Below are 17421 nucleotides of genomic sequence, written 5' to 3' on the forward strand. Positions count from 1 at the left end.
GTTCCTCACATTTTGTGTAATTTTTTAGAATCGTAGCGGCCGACTCGTCTTTAGGCCTCAGAATGTATTCTCCTTTGAGATTAGGTTTTGCTCTGACCTGGAGCTGGGGGAACTCTTTTTCCAGGTCCACTACAGTAGCGTAGGAAGACTTACCTTCGGTGTGCTGCACTTTGAAGATTGGAAGCGTAGATCTAGTCTGAGGAGCTGGGAGAGCTGGAGAAGCTGGAGAGATTAATGGGCGATGGGTCGTCATGGAGTGGCTTGTCCTGTTTGCCTTATTCACGTGATGCCACTCTCCGTCACTTTCAGAACTAGTATCCATTATCGATGGTCTTTTCCTACACTGAGCAGCATTGCTGGATCGATTATAATTCAATTGGAATTCCATGATGAAATTCAAATGATCACTTGTGGAGTGGTCTGGTGAGTGAAGGTGATGCTCTGTGCTACTGGAGACAAAGTCAGCGTGCAGTTGGCTCACTGGGTGAACTGTGAATTGTCCGGTGGCTTCCCACTTGGGACCTCTGTTGTTTATAATAGATATAAATGATTTAGATTCAGGTTTGAGTAACAACATTTGCAAATTTGCAGATGATACAAAAATCGGTAGGGAAATTAACACGGAAGAAGATTCATTATCACTTCAAGTTGATCTAAACAGAGTTTTGAAATGGTCAAAAGATTGGCAAATGCAGTTTAATGCTGATTAATGTAAAGTTCTGAGGCTAAGTAATGATGATAGAGTTACAAGATACGGGCTAGATGGTGTTGAGATTGCGAGGTCGGATTGCGAAAGGGATCTGGGAGTTATGATTAGTAAGAATTTAAAACAAAAGGATCAATGCATGAATGTTCGTAATAAGGCAAATTGGACACTGGGATTTATTAACCGAAGCGTTAATAACAAGACACCTGGTGTGGTTCTTCAGCTATATCTTGCTCTGGTTAGGCCCCATTTAGATTACTATAAATTCACTTGAACGTGTCCAGCGTAGGATGACTAAGTTAATTGCCCAAATTAGAAATCTTTCATATGAAGAAAGATTAACAAAGCTTAAGTTGCATTCACTGGAAAGGCGAAGAGTTAGGGGTGACATGATTTAATGGGAGTTAATACTCTATCCCTATACTGGGCAGCTTTTGTGACGTCGCTAAATCAACAACAACTGGTCTGTAGAATGTATTTGTTTTTGTTGTATAATAGGTTAGGTTAGGTTGGTTTGCTAGGGCTTATGAATTGAATATCAATAATAAATATGAGCAATGAGCGAAAAATACGAAGGAAAAGGCATCAGAGCATCGCCCGTGATGACACACAGAGTACAGTTGAGGTATTGAGAGCGATTAAGAGATTGGACTAATGTGTGAACCTCCAAGGAACCGCATGTAAAACGACGGCTAGAAGCTGTGCGCTCATTGGTGGATCACACCACATTGTGGATGAAGACCTTAGAATGAAGGTAACTGCAGAAGGCCTTATTTCAAAAACATGAGAGACTTGCTTTTACTCTTTGTAGTTCATATTTATGTACACTGAATGAGTATTTGATTTGTTATATGCTGCAGTAGGGATGTGGGGGGCATGTTTGTGAGCCATTGAGAGACGTACATAAGACTAGCAGTGAAGGAGGAATTAAATATAAATGTCTGAGTGTAGTCTGTTTAGAAAAATTATTTGGATTACTTGACCATCATTTGGATGGTCATTGGATTAGTAATTTGGATTACTACTGAATGTCCTGTTGAAGTCACCGTGTCTTGGGGGGGGGGGGCTTCTTTCATACAAAATGGGTGATAGTGAATTTTCCTTTATATTCACCCTGTGCTCGATAAGCAATCCCTGAAGAAAGATTGACAAAGCTTAAATTACATTCTCTAGAAAGGCGAAGAAGAAATAGGGGTGACATGATAGAGGTGTGAGAGAATGGACATGACAAAGGGGAATATTAATAACCTATCAAAAGTATCAACACGAGGCAGTACACGAAACAAATTGGATAAGTTTTAGATTTAGGAAAAATGACCAGGGTAAATACTGGTTCTGTTACAGGGTTGAACTCATTTCTTATATTAATATGAAATCTTAGCTATAAAATGATCTTAGAAACTGGGAAACAGTATAGCAATACCTTATTGAGGATAACGAGCTTATAATGGATAACGCCACTGTACATTAGGCTTGACAGACGGCAGCCTTTTCATCCCCTTTGCTCTAAATATTGAAAATGGGAATAAATATACTATAACAGAAAACGGGCTTATACAGGGAAGATGAGGACTGGGTGACGTCACTGACCATTAACAATGTCCGTGCAAGGGGTCACTGAGGTAACACAAAACACACCAGACAGGGACCCGCATTTTAATCCCCTTCAATGAAATGGCAGGACGTTGGAGCCTTTTAATTTATATTTTGGGGGAATTATATATTATTGGGAGGGAGCAGTTGAGAAATGGTATGACAAAATGGAAATATCCCTGCACCAATGACTGGCAGGGGGAAGCAAAATTGCCGGTCATTGGCTCGTTTCCCATTATCACTCATCCTGTGAGTGAAAATGATGCATTGTGACAGTATTGGACAGCGCCACTCATCCTGTGAGTGAACATGCTGCATTGTTGACAATACTGGACAGCGCCACTCATCCTGTGAGTGAACATGATTCATTGTTGACATTACTGGACAGCGCCACTCATCCTGTGAGTGAACACACAGCCATTGTGACTGTATTGGGCAGCGTCACTCTTCCTGTTAGTGAACACACTGCTATAGTGACAGGATTGGGATCACTTATCTTGTGAGAGAACATGCTGCATTAGTGACAGTATTGGACAACACCACTTATCCTGTGTTATGCATTGTTAATCGCCTGGAAAGAGATGTTGTTGTGTTTCCTATATACTGAGTTCTTTGGGGCTTACAGTCCCCAAGTGGGCATTTATAGGCATAGGCGACGTTGCTTTCCTTCAAGGCATTCTGCTTTGTGTCTGGAGAGTTTTTTAATGAGTAGGTTGGCCGGTTTTTTGGTTTTATAGTAAATTGTCAATTGTATTTTCTGATTTTGGTCTGTAGGGATAACATTCCTATCAACAATATCTTTCAGGACCCTTTCCTCCGTTTTATGAGCTGAATGTGAAACCGTAAAGGACTTTAGACCTCCTGGCCTCTTGTACCACCAACTGTGTAACTATTTTATTGACTCAGGTGTTCTGGACGACATCCTAACAATTTACCCAAAATTTGCTTGTCCATTTTATAGAATGAAGAACAATTTTTATTTATATTACTTCTAAGCTGCATCACTTATGAACCCATCCCTGCCCTTGTGTGGCAGTGCACAATAGAAAGTTGTTTTCACATATCCATACATTAAAACATTGATTGTAACCATGATATATATGTGCTTCAGCCTACAGTTTAGACCAATTGTCTTATGTATGACCCTCTGTCCTGCGTGACTAGTGAATACTAGCATTATCTTAACTTTAATAAGACTATCAAAATCCTCAGATTAGGCAAAATTGTAATTAATTTTGTCAATAAAGATGTTAATAATAATAAATGTCAAAAAGAGGTTCCTGTAAAATAGTCTAATAGGGGGTACATGTGTTGTGTTAGTTGACTCTTCAGAGGTTGCATGGCGTTTTACCTTTCTTTTTATGATGCCTTCAACAAAACCATTAGAGAAGCCGTTGTTGACTAGGATCTGCCTTACCCTACAAAGTTCTTAATCGACTTGCTTCCATTCTGAGCTGTGGCTGAGAACACAGTCGACGTAAGCATTGACAACATTCCTCTTGTACCTGTCTGGGCAGTCATTATTGGCACTGAGGCACATTCCTATGTTTGTTTCCTTAGTGTAGACTGCAGTGTGGAAGCCTCCGCTTCTTTCCATGACTGTTACATCTAGACAGGGCAGCTTCCCATCCTTCTCCATCTCGTAAGTGAAACTCAACACAGAATTCTGCTCAAATGCCTCCTTCAGCTCCTGCAGACGTCTGACATCAGGTACTTGTGTAAAAATGTCGTCAACATACCTACAGTATATGGCAGGTTTCAAGTCCATGTCAACTAAGACCTGCTCGATGGTACCCATGTAGAAGTTCGCAAACAGGACACCTAGGGGAGAACCCATGGCGACCCCATCTACTTGCTTATACATGTGCCCATCTGGGCTCAAGAAGGGTGCCTCTTTAGTACAAGCTTGGAGTAGTTTCCTTAGTATGTTGTATATAGCATACTAAAGAACCACCATCCCCAACTCCACCGTCGCTTTGTTCTCCTAACCATTCCCCACTCCACCATCCCCTCGTCCTCTCTACCATTCCCTCCTTCCCCGTCCCCTCATCCTCCCCACCATTCCCCACTCCCCTGTCCCCTTCTCCTCTCCATCATTCTCCATTCCCTCTCCCCTCGTCCCCACCATCCCCAACTCCCTCGTCCTCCCCACCATTACCCTTTCTGCTGTCCCCTCGTCCTCCCCACCATCCCCACACACTCGTCCCCTCGTCCTCCCCACCATTACCCTTTCTGCTGCCCCCTCGTCCTCCCCACCATCCCCACACTCTCGTCCTCCCCACCATCCCCACACTCTCGTCCCCTCGTCCTCCCCACCATCCCCACACTCTCGTCCCCTCGTCCTCCCCACCATCCCCACACTCTCGTCCCCTCGTCCTCCCCACCATCCCCACACTCTCGTCCTTTCGTCCTCCCCCCACCATTCTCCACTCCCTCGTCCAATGCATTCACAAATGATCTGATGTTCTCATCAGAAAATTGGGAACATCAAATGATCTGGGGCCAGATTCACGAAGCAGTTAAGCAAGCACTTACGAACCTGTTCATCTTTTCTCAATCTTTGGCGGCTTTGTTTTCAATTAATAAGCAGTTAATAAGTTCCGAAGCACCAGGAGACTGTTTATAACAACAACAACAGTTGATTTGAATGTTTTCATGCTTGTAAACAGTTTAATAGATGTAACTAAAGCCGTCAAAGATTGAGGAAAGATGTACATGTGCGTAAGTACTTGTGTAACTGCTTCGTGAATCTGGCAGGTGATGTTCCCATCACTGAAATATAAGAAAAACAGTTAAAAAACGAAATGAAAACCAACGACAAAATTTAAAAATGAACTATACTCACGAAATGAATAGTATGGTAAACAACATAGCTCAATTCCAATGCAATTTAAAAAAAAAATTAAATTTTGCCCCGAGGGGCGAGTTTATTGGGCAGCGCCCAATGCAATGTCACACAAAATAATTAAATCAAAATGAAAATAAATCGAAATCTATGAAAATTAAATTTATCAATGAAATCAGAAACATTGAAATGGAATCGTAACATAGTTAGTATAGCATGTATTGCTCTTACATGCAACAGATGGCGCTGTTTTTCATAAAAGCATGTTTTTACCTGTCATAGGTGTAGCATCTATACTTATACTCACGAAATGAATGGTATGGTAAACAACACAGCTCAATTCCAATACAATGTCACACAAAATAGTTATATCAAAATGAAAATAAAGCAAAATCTATGAACATTCAATTTGTCAATGCAGTTGGAAACATTGAAATGGAATTCATGACATATTTAGTATAGTGTGCATGTTGCTCTTAAGTGCAACAGATTGTGCTGTTTCTTAAAAAAAAAAGCATGTTTTACCTGTCACAGGTGAGGTATGTATATAGTAGGTATATAAAAACACACGCATATTCAAATGGAACGTTGTGTCAAACTTTCAAAGCAATTGGTAAAGAGGTTCCGAAGATTTCTCTCACATGAAAAACACAGTTTAAAAAAAAAATGTTTTCCAGTCATAGACGTGACATTTATATAGTAGGTATATAAAAACCCGATCGAATGCAAATGGAATGTTGTGTCAAAATTTCAAAGCAACCAGTGAAGAACTTTCGAGGATTAGCGATCTTGAACAAACGAAAATTTCCATTTATATATATATGCTAGCTGTACCTGGCCCATGCATTGCTGTGGCTCTGCATTGCATGTGCATTGCTGAGCCACAGCAACCCTCCCATGTCCTTCCCACCATTCCCCTCTCCCACGTCCTCTCGTTCTTCCCTCCATCCCCCACTCCTCCGTCTCCTTGTCCTCCCCACCATCCCCCACTCCACTGTCCCCTTGTCCTCCCAGCCATTCTAAATTCCCCCATCTCGTCGTCCTCCTCACCATGCAACACTCCCCCTGTCCCCTCGTCCTTTCCAACATTATCCCCCTTCCCTGTCCTCTCGTCTTCCCCACCATTCCCCACTTCCCTGTTCCCTTGTCCATCAAATCATCAAATGATCTGATGTTCCCATCACTGAAAATAAGTAGAACAGTTAAAAAAAATGAAAAAATGGAAAAAATAAAAAAAATAAACAATACCCACGAAATGAACAGTATGATAAACAACGCAGCTCAATTCCAACGCAGTGTCACATAATTAAATCAAAATGAAAATAAATAGAGATCTATGAAAATTCAGTTTATCAATACAATTTGAAACATTGAAATGGAATCGTAACATATTTAGTATAGCGTGTGTTGCTAAGCCTTGCAACAGATGGCGCAATTTTTTAAAAAATCCGTGTTTTTACCTGTCACAGATGTGGTATCTATATAGTAGGTATATAAAAACACACGCATATTCAAATTGAACTTTGTGTCTAAATTTCAAAGCATTCGGTGAAGAATTTTTGGAGATTACAGCGTATGTTGTTCTTTACGTCAAACAGATGGCACTGTTTAAAAAAAAAAAAAATCCTGCACAGGTGAGGCATGTATATAGTAGGTATATAAAAACACGTGCCTATTTGCATGCAATTTTGTGTCAAAATTTCAAAGCACTGGGCGAAAAACTTGCGGAGATTAAGGCGTGTGTTGCTCTTACGTCCAGCAAATGGCATTGTTTTTCAATAAAGCATCTTTTTTTCCTGTCACAGGTGAGGCATGTATATAGTAGGTATATAAAAACATGTGCCTATTCGAATGCAATGTTGTGTCAAAATTTCATATAAATTGGTAAAGAGGTTACGAAGATTTCCCTCACATGAAAAAGACATGAAAAACACAGTTTTTCAAAAAAAGCATGTTTTTTCCCGTCCCAGATGTTACATCTATATAGAATGTATATAAAAACATGCTCGGATGCGAATGAAACGTTGAATCTAAATTTCAAACCAATCGGTGTAGAACTTTCAGAGATTAGCGATCTTGAACAAACGAACAGTTACAATTTTATAAATATAGATACTAGCTGTACCTGGCCACACGTTGTTGTGGCTCAACAACATATGTGTGTTGCTGAGCCACAGCAACCTTCCCCTGTCTCCCAGTCCTCCCCACCATTCCCCAATCCCCTCGTCCTCCCAACCCATTCCTCACTCCCCTCTCCCATTGCCCTCCCAACCATTCCCCACTCCCCCGTTCCCTCGTCCTCCCCACCATTCCACCCCCCCCTCCCTCATCCCCTTGTCCTCCTAACCACTCTCTTCTCCACTGTTCCTTCGTCCTCCCCACCATCTCCCACTCCCCCGTTCCCTCGTCCTCCCCACCATCCCCCCCCCTCCCCTGTCCCCATGTCCTTCCCACCATTCTCCATTCCCCTGTCTCCTCGTCCCCACCTTCCCCAACTCCCCCGTTCCCTCGTCCTCTTCACCATTACCCCCTCCCTTGTCCCCTCGTCCTCCCCACCATCCCCTGCTCCCATCCCCTCGTCCTCCCCACCACTCCCCCACTGCCTCGTCCGATGCAGTCCCATCACTGAAATATAAGAAAAACAGTTAAAAAAGAAATGAAAAAATAAAAAATAAACTTTACTCACAAAATGACCAGTATGGTAAACAACACACCTCAATTCCAATGCAATGTCACACAAAATAATTATATCAAAATGAAAATAAATCAATATCTATGAAAATTCAATTTGTCAATGTAATCGGAAACATTGAAATGGAATTGTAACATATTTAGTATAGTGTGTGTGTTGCTATTAGGTGCAACAGAGGGCGCTGTTTCTTAAAAAAAAGTATGTTTAACCTGTCACAGGTGAAGCATGTATATAATAGGTATACAAAAACACGTGCGTATTCGAATGGAACGTTGTGTCAAAATTTCAAAGCAATTGGTAAAGAGGTTTCGAAGATTTTCCCCTCACATGAAAAATTCAATTATCACCAATTGGTGAGACAGCTACTTACTTGAGGAATGCTTATTTTATTTACCTTATAAGCTGAGGCAGCTTATTTTATTTGAGGAATACTCAGCTGATTACAATTAGCATGGAACAAATTTCTGTCCAAGACCTCTTCCTGTAACACAATTTGGCTGTGTGTAACAATAAGCAATTATCAAAAGACGGCACCAAGCCGGGAAGGCTATGTAGTACCAATGTATGTAACAATAAACCTAATTTTATTTTTAACAGAAAATGCACCTGTGAGTAAAACAAATCCTGTCAGCTGTAAAAATATTGATCCAGTTATTTAAATACAAAAATATAATGAAACAAATATTGTTGGGTTGTTTAAACTATCTTTTCTACTGTATATCTAAAAAGTGAAAAATTGAGACATACTGCACAATTTAATGAATGTTTCAAAAGAAATATTAATAACATTGTCGTCGTCTTTTCATCTTCTAGTGTATGGTTTAGTCAACATTACTAACATTACATATCAATATGAGATCTTAATGATCCATGGTTAACATTTATGATTTAATAAGGATAATACTGGTAATGATAAATATTAGCCCCACTAGCAAAATCTGGGTACAGCACAAGAATATCTTCCAGTATTCCTGAGTGTATGAAGTAATTACAGAGCTCAAAGTACCTCATACCATTTGGTCTGAAGTCATTGATAACAGGGCAATCACAGATATAGTGTTGGAGAGTATGTTCTTTCAAGTAGGACTGAAAACATGTTTTTTCACCTAAAGAGTTATAAACCCATGGAACCGCTTACCTGCTGAAGCTGTAAATGCCAAAATCCAGCTAGAAAATATCATTAGGACAATTGGCAGGACCTTTAACAAGCCGCTGGCTCTCTGTCGTCATCAAGGCCACTAGATAGTTAGTGGTCCTTGGGTAAATTCAGGTAAATATACACAATAATTGTCTGCGCATGTTTTTCAATCTTCCGAGCGACAAGGAAAGCTACACAATATATGTCGACCAAATTGTATTTTTTGCTGTTTTTCTGCCATGTTCCCCCCTTTTTTTATTTTTATATATTCTCAACACATTTTATACTTTAATCTCAATTAGTATTAAGTTTTAGTCTTTAGTGTTTTTCCTGTCCGAAACGCTTAGCGTAATAGTGGCTTTAGGCATTGTATGTACTAAAGACATCTAACGAGACTTAAGTGAATTACTTGAAATCTTTGCAAGTACACTTTCCTGAATCGCACGTAGGCACATACAGTACTTAGCCGATACTTAAGATCCTTTGTAGCACACTTACTTACGAAGAAATACATGGAGCTTCGTGAATCTAGGTCCAGGTCTTACATCTTCCTTCTGGGTCAATGGAAGACCATCGAACAGTTGTATATTGGAAGTGGTATTCATCTGAATGTTGATTACCTGTCATCACATAACCAAATAAAACTCTACAAGGATGGGGATATACCGTCAACTGATTTAGAAATGGCAAATGAATTTAATAGTTTCTTTTCATCGGTTGGTGCTAATCTTGCCAGTAAAATCCCACAGACTCAGACACATATTAACACATATCTCTCAGGCAGCTATCCAAACTCTCTTCTCCTTTCACCAATCAGCCCGGCAGATGTTGTGTCCATCATACATTCTCTAAAAACCAAGGCAGGGAACACCAGTGAAATTCCGTCCATTGTGTACAAGAGAGCCTCCCATGCCCTTGCCCCACCCATAGCTCTACTGTTCAACAAATCTATAGAGTATCACACCTTCCCTGATATCCTCAAAAAAGCAAGAGTAACGCCAGTCCATAAAGGAGGCAATCCGGCGGACATAAACAATTATAGACCAATATCAAATCTACCCACTCTATCAAAAATATTTGAAAAAATTATTTACAAACAGCTCTATTCCTACCTCGTAAAATTCGACATACTCAGCCCCTGCCAGTTTGGCTTCCGGTCCCAAAAGAGCACCAATGATGCAATCATTAGTCTCCTTGACATTATCTACTCAGCCCTTGACAAAAATGAGTTTCCGATTGGACTCTTCATTGACCTAAGAAAAGCCTTTGATACTGTTAATCACAACTACCTCTTACTTAAACTCCAGCATTATGGAATCCGAGGCCTTGCCCTTGACTACATCCGATCCTATCTTAGTGACAGACACCAATATGTAACCATCAATGATACAACTTCTTCCACTCTACCAATTACCGTTGGAGTGCTACAGGGCAGCATCTTAGGACCTCTTCTATTTCTTATATATATAAACGATCTGCCTAATGTCTCTAATATTCTCAAACCTATATTGTTTGCTGACGATACTACCCTTATCTACTCAAACCTCAACCCACATACTCTAAATAATGTTGTGAATAATGAATTAAAAAAAGTCCACTTATGGATGTCAACGAACAAACTAACATTAAACATCGAAAAGACTTACTACATCTTATTTGGAAGCAAATCATCAAATGCAATTCAGCTACAGATAGACAACATTAACATCAGTAATAAAAATGATGGCAAGTTTCTTGGCCTAGACAAGAGACTCAACTTCAGCACCCACATTCAACACATAAATAAGAAAGTCTCTAAGACAGTTGGTATACTCTCCAAAATCAGATATTATGTTCCTAACGCTGCTCTCCTCTCACTATATTATGCACTAATCTACCCCTATCTTAATTATGGTATCTGTGCATGGGGGTCTACCACTGCAAACCACCTTAAGCCCATCATCACACAGCAAAAATCTGCTATCAGAATTATAACTAACTCTGCTTTCAGACAACACTCAGCTCCCTTGTTTAAATCCCTAAACTTGCTAAATATTAACTCCCTCCACACATTCTCTTGTGTCAACTACATTTACAAAACCTTGTTCTTTAATGCAAACCATGCTCTGAAACTCTCCCTGGACAGATGTAATAGGACCCATTATCACCACACCAGAAATAAATATCTCTTTGATATCCCCAGGGTCAAACTTAATCTGTGTAAACACTATGCAAATTAAGGGACCTAGTCTATGGAACTCACTCCCTAGTGAATTGAAAAACTGTAAAACTTTTGCCTTATTTAAAAGCAAAACCAAAAAGTACCTAACTTCATCTTAGTTTCCTACACTGAGCTTTAAATTTGCTCTGTACCTAGTGTTACCCAATCTCCTAATTTTTATGTAATATCAAACAACCTTATCATTGTGTTCATTGCTGTCTTCTTTTATGTGCTAGCCATATGCTGTATTGTGACTACCAATTTTTGTCAACTACCATTCAAGCTGTCATTGCAATCAATCTTATATTGTTTCTGCTGTATTGTGCCTACCAATTTGTCGTCAACTACCATTTTAAGCTGTCATTGCAATCAATCTTAGCTACCTATGTGCTTTAATATACTGTACCTACAATTTTCTCTCATCTTTTTTTTTTTTTTTTCATTTCATGTAATCTGTTATCATTTTTTTGTCTATAAATTTTGCAAGTATTTACCTCCTTAAAATTTTCTTAGATTAAGGACCTGCCCGAAACGCTGCGCGTGCTAGTGGCTTTACAAGACTGTAATTACCATATTTGTATCCTCACATTCCTTATGTACATTCTTGTATATGCATAAATAAATAAATAAATAAATAAGATTACTGGTGTCAGCTCCTGAATGAGCACAGCCTCCAGGGGCCAGATTCACGAAGGTACTTACGAATGTTTTTCTTCTTAACGCCTTCGTGGCAGCTACGTCGGTATTCAGGTAGCTACACTAAGAAGAAAAACCTTCGCAAGTTTGGTCCGTCATCTAAGTGTGCTGTCAGCCACTCGTAGCTTTACGTAAACTGGATATAACTCAATTTTTCTCTACTACATAACACTGGGATCGATTTTAATATAAACAAAATATTATTAGTTGGCGAATCTCGTGAAGAGGAGACCTTCGTGTTAGTTATATATGCATTCTCTGCTTGAAACTTGAAGTAAATATGTCTTTTATGATATTAGAATTAGTTTTATAATAGCAAGATATTATACCAATAGTTATTAATTAGGTAAATAAACACTGGTGAACATGAAATATGAGAGGGTTATGAGCCCTGCCTGATGGGAGCATTTACTATCACCAAATGCCCCTGTTCACCTAGTAATCAGTAAGGGTGTACCTTAGTTATACATACACAGTTTTAATTTATTTTGTTTGGTTTTATTTTGAAATTAAATCTGGGTGAGACATAAAAGAAAAATATGCTGCACAAATGATATTAGATTAGGGTAAAATCTTCAAAAACTTTTCTCATGGAATATTTAAACCTATAATTATGACTATATGGACTATTAAAGAAGAGAGAGGAAAGTAGGGGTTCAAGACCTCTTCCTTTTATACAATTTGGGTGTGTGGAACCAGTAATTATCAAAAGAAGGCACCATGCCGGGAAGGCTATGTAGCAGTAAGGCAGTGAGGTGAGGCAGCTACTTATTTGAGGAATGCTTATTTTATTTACTTTATAAGCTGAGGCAGCCTATTTTATTTGAGGAATGCTCAGCTGAATCCTCTACATTTAGCATGGAACAAATTTGTGTCCAAGACCTCTTCTTGTTACACAATTTGGCTGTGTAACTATCAGTAAGTAATTATCAAAAGAAGGCACCAAGCTGGGAAGGCTGTGTAGCAAAATTGTGTGTAGCAATAAACCTAATTATTTTTGTTTAACAAATAATGCACCTGTGAGAAACAAATCCTGTCAGCTGTAAAAATATTGATGCAGTTTTAAATAAAAAATATAATGAAAGAAATATTACTGGTTTATTTTTATCCTATCTTTTTGTACTGTACAGTATATCCAAAGAAGTGAAAAATTGAGACATAATGCACAATTTATTGAATAATTCAAAAGAAACATGACTACTGTATTACATATCAACATGAGATCTTAATGATCCATGGTTAACATGATTTAATAAGGATAATATTGGTAATAACACAAACTATAATTTAAAATCTTTATTACTGATATTTTTGTATTAAGAAGCTTAGGTATACACACCAATGTGCTGCTACCCTATTCTATATGGAAGATTACACAGTGTAGATAAAAAACTAGCTATAAGTTCAACTAATACTCCCATCTCACAGGATGGTTAGTCATACATGGAATCAGGGGAGAAAATACCAGCCTCAATACAAAAAACAAATCAACTCTGACTAAACAATAACTTCACGATTTTCACAAGAGGTAAGCACTGAATCATGGAAACATTATAACTACTCTTACTAGTTTCTACAAGACTCCTCTCAAACAATGTATTTTTTTAACATGCTTAGGTATACACAGCAATGTGCTGCTTCCCTATTCTGTATGAAGGACCACACAGTGTAGATCAAAAACCAGCTACAAGCTCATCCAACATCCTCACCTCACAGGATGGCCAGTCATACATGGAATCAGGAGAGAACAAAATACTAAAAGCTGATCTATTAGCCTCCATTGGCAAAATCTAGGTACAGCACAAGAATATCTTCCAATATTCCTGAGTGTATGAAGTAATTACAGAGCTCAAAGTGCCTCATACCATTTGGTATGAAGTCACTGATAACAGGGCAATCACAGATATAGTGTTGAAGAGTATGTCCTCTCAAGTAAGACTAAAAACAGATTTTTTTTTACCCAGATGGTTAAAACCCATGGAACCGCCTACCCGCTGAAGCCGTACCTGCCAAAATCCAGCTAGAAAATATTATTAGGACAATTGGCGGGACTTAACAAGCCCCCGGCTTTTTGTCCTCGTCGAGGCCACTAGATAGTTAGTGGCCCTTGGGTAAATTTAGGTAAATAGTAGTAGGCATCCTTCAGTCTCGGAAGACTATGGAGTTGCGCCCTAACAGGGCGCAAAGCCTGGGTTGGTAGATATGGAGGAGAAGCCGTTACCCATGCAGCAGGTCCTCCCTCTCCACGTTGCTGAAATTATCCAATAGAAAGGCAAATGCCAATACACATGGATCCAGCAACGTCGCAGGAGCTGCCAGAACGAGGTCGACGTCAACAACGTAAGTAAATATATACGTAAATAGATCTCATCGTTTCTCAAGTCTTGGGAGCGACAAGGGCAGCTATACACTATCTCTTAGAATTACGTAGGTAAACAAAAAATGTAACGTATTTGTATACTACAATGTCGGTGCTGACTGTACAAGTTGAAAAAACATTGTTTTGCTTCGAAATGTGCTAATTTTATAAGAAAATTCGACGTAAATATGTCGCAAGTGGTCACGGATAAGCTCCGATATGGCAGCGTCGTGATTGGCTACAGCTGTAAGATGAAAAATGTTACCTTCTCTCTGAATTGCCAAACTAAAAGCCTAGTGACATCTAGCGAGACTTTACTTACTGTCGTATCTTTCACTGTGTCTAGCAACATCATTCTCAATACCACATCACCATCCTAAATCGCCAAGGCCAACAATCTCAGGGAGAGGGAGACAGCTACCTTGCCGTAGTCTATCTCAAGCAATTCTCTAATTGAGGCGTGAAAGAATATTGCTGGCCGCCCTTTCGTCAGTTACACTGTAACGTCAGCTTAAGCCTCCTGTAACTCTTCTCTCCATAACTCTTCCCCTAATTTTGTCCAGCTAGTTAATGTTCAGACCTCGCTACCTTACCTGCTCCACCCCCAACGTCACACAAGTCAGGGGCAATAATAACCACTAGGAGTTTCCAAATTTACTTAAAATGCCATATCAATATAACTAATTAATACATCAATAAATAAATTCTAAGACTATCCTACTCTAGTATCCTAGTCTTCTAGAAATGGTAAAAAATTATCCCGTTATATTTTACTATAAATTCAAAACTTCAATTTATCAGCTCTATTTTTACAAAGAATATCTCATCAACCTCAACAAATATGTATTATATCAAGATTACTTCCACTTATACAATACAAGAATAATACAAGAATACATCCACTTATGGATGTCAACCAACAAACTAACACTTAACACAGAAAGCTTCCTAGAAGGTTGTAACAAATCCCATGAGCACCACACCAGTAACAAATACCTATTTGATATTCCAAGAGTACGACTTAGTCAAACTAGAAATGCTCTATAAGTCAAGGGGCCCAGAATGTGGAATGACCTTCCCAATTATGTTAAAGACTGTACCTCTCTCAACCAGTTTAAGATAAAAACTAAACACTACCTAATTAACTCCATGTAACCTACCTTACTTCTAAATGTCATCCCATGTCTATTTTAAACAATGCTGTTTGTTGACCTAAGTTGATGGATTTATAGATAGAGCTAGTACATACAATGCCTAAAGCCACTATTACGCAAAGCGTTTCGGGCAGGAAAAACACTAAGACTAAAACTTAATACTAATTGAGATTAAAGCATAAATTTTGTTGAGAACAAAAAATGAAAAAGGGGGGGGAAGAAACTTGGCTGAAAAAAAAATACAATTTGGTCAACAAACAGTATTCTTTAAAGTAGTAGACAGCGGTTGACATTTTGGGGGTGAGGTAGGTTACATGGAGTTAGAATCTGGAGTTAGGATCTGTTAGATTAAGGACCTGCCCGAAACGCTGCGCGTACTAGAGGCTTTACAAGATTGTAAACACCATATTATGTATCCTCACATTCCCAATGTACCTTCTTGTATATAAATAAATAAATAAAAAATAAATAAACTTCTTCAGCCTAAGCCCTCTCAGCAATCTTTCATTCCTCTTAACATATATAATTCATATTAAAATATATATATACAATATATAGATATTTTAACAAAGTTTAAACTTCTTTGTTTAGTAGTGAAGTAAACTTACTTCAGACTCCCGTGGCTACTGGCGGATATTAGCCCAGTAGTCCGTGGCTACTGGTGGATATTAGCCCAGTAGTCCGTGGCTACTGGTGGATATTAGTCCAGTAGTCCGTGGCTACTGGTGGATATTAGCCCAGTAGTCCGTGGCTACTGGTGGATATTAGCCCAGTAGTCCGTGGCTACAGGCGGATATTAGCCCAGTAGTCCGTGGCTACTGGTGGATATTAGTCCAGTAGTCCGTGGCTACTGGTGGATATTAGTCCAGTAGTCCGTGGCTACTGGCGGATATTAGCCCAGTAGTCCGTGGCTACTGGTGGATATTAGCCCAGTAGTCCGTGGCTACTGGTGGATATTAGTCCAGTAGTCCGTGGCTACTGGTGGATATTAGGCCAGTAGCCCGTGGCTACTGGCGGATATTAGCCCAGTAGTCCGTGGCTACTGGTGGATATTAGCCCAGTAGTCCGTGGCTACTGGTGGATATTAGACCAGTAGTCCGTGGCTACTGGTGGATATTAGCCCAGTAGTCCGTGGCTACTGGTGGATATTAGACCAGTAGTCCGTGACTACTGGTGGATATTAGACCAGTAGTCCGTGGCTACTGGTGGATATTAGACCAGTAGTCCGTGGATATTAGTGCAGTAGTCCGTGGATATTAGACCAGTAGTCCGTGGCTACTGGTGGATATTAGACCAGTAGTCCGTGGCTTCTGGTGGATATTAGACCAGTAGTCCGTGGCTACTGGTGTATATTAGACCAGTAGTCCGTGGCTACTGGTGGATATTAGACCAGTAGTCCGTGGCTACTGGTGGATATTAGACCAGAAGTCCGTGGCTACTGGTGGATATTAGCCCAGTAGTCCGTGGCTACTGGTGTATATTAGACCAGTAGTCCGTGGCTACTGGTGGATATTAGACCAGTAGTCCGTGGCTACTGGTGGATATTAGACCAGTAGTCCGTGGCTACTGGTGGATATTAGACCAGTAGTCCGTGGCTACTGGCGTATATTAGTCCAGTAGTCCGTGGCTACTGGTGTATATTAGTCCAGTAGTCCGTGGCTACTGGTGGATATTAGTCCAGTAGTCCGTGGCTACTGGTGGATATTAGTCCAGTAGTCCGTGGCTACTGGTGGATATTAGCCCAGTAGTCCGTGGCTACTGGTGGATATTAGCCCAGTAGTCCGTGGCTACTGGTGGATATTAGGCCAGTAGTCCGTGGCTACTGGCGGATATTAGCCCAGTAGTCCGTGGCTACTGGCGTATATTAGTCCAGTAGTCCGTGGCTACTGGCGGATATTAGCCCAGTAGTCCGTGGCTACTGGCGTATATTAGTCCAGTAGTCCGTGGCTACTGGCGGATATTAGCCCAGTAGTCCGTGGCTACTGGCGTATATTAGTCCAGTAGTCCGTGGCTACTGGCGGATATTAGACCAGTAGTC

Source organism: Procambarus clarkii, chromosome 79 (assembly GCF_040958095.1).
Source record: "Procambarus clarkii isolate CNS0578487 chromosome 79, FALCON_Pclarkii_2.0, whole genome shotgun sequence".
Classification (NCBI taxonomy): domain Eukaryota; kingdom Metazoa; phylum Arthropoda; class Malacostraca; order Decapoda; family Cambaridae; genus Procambarus; species Procambarus clarkii.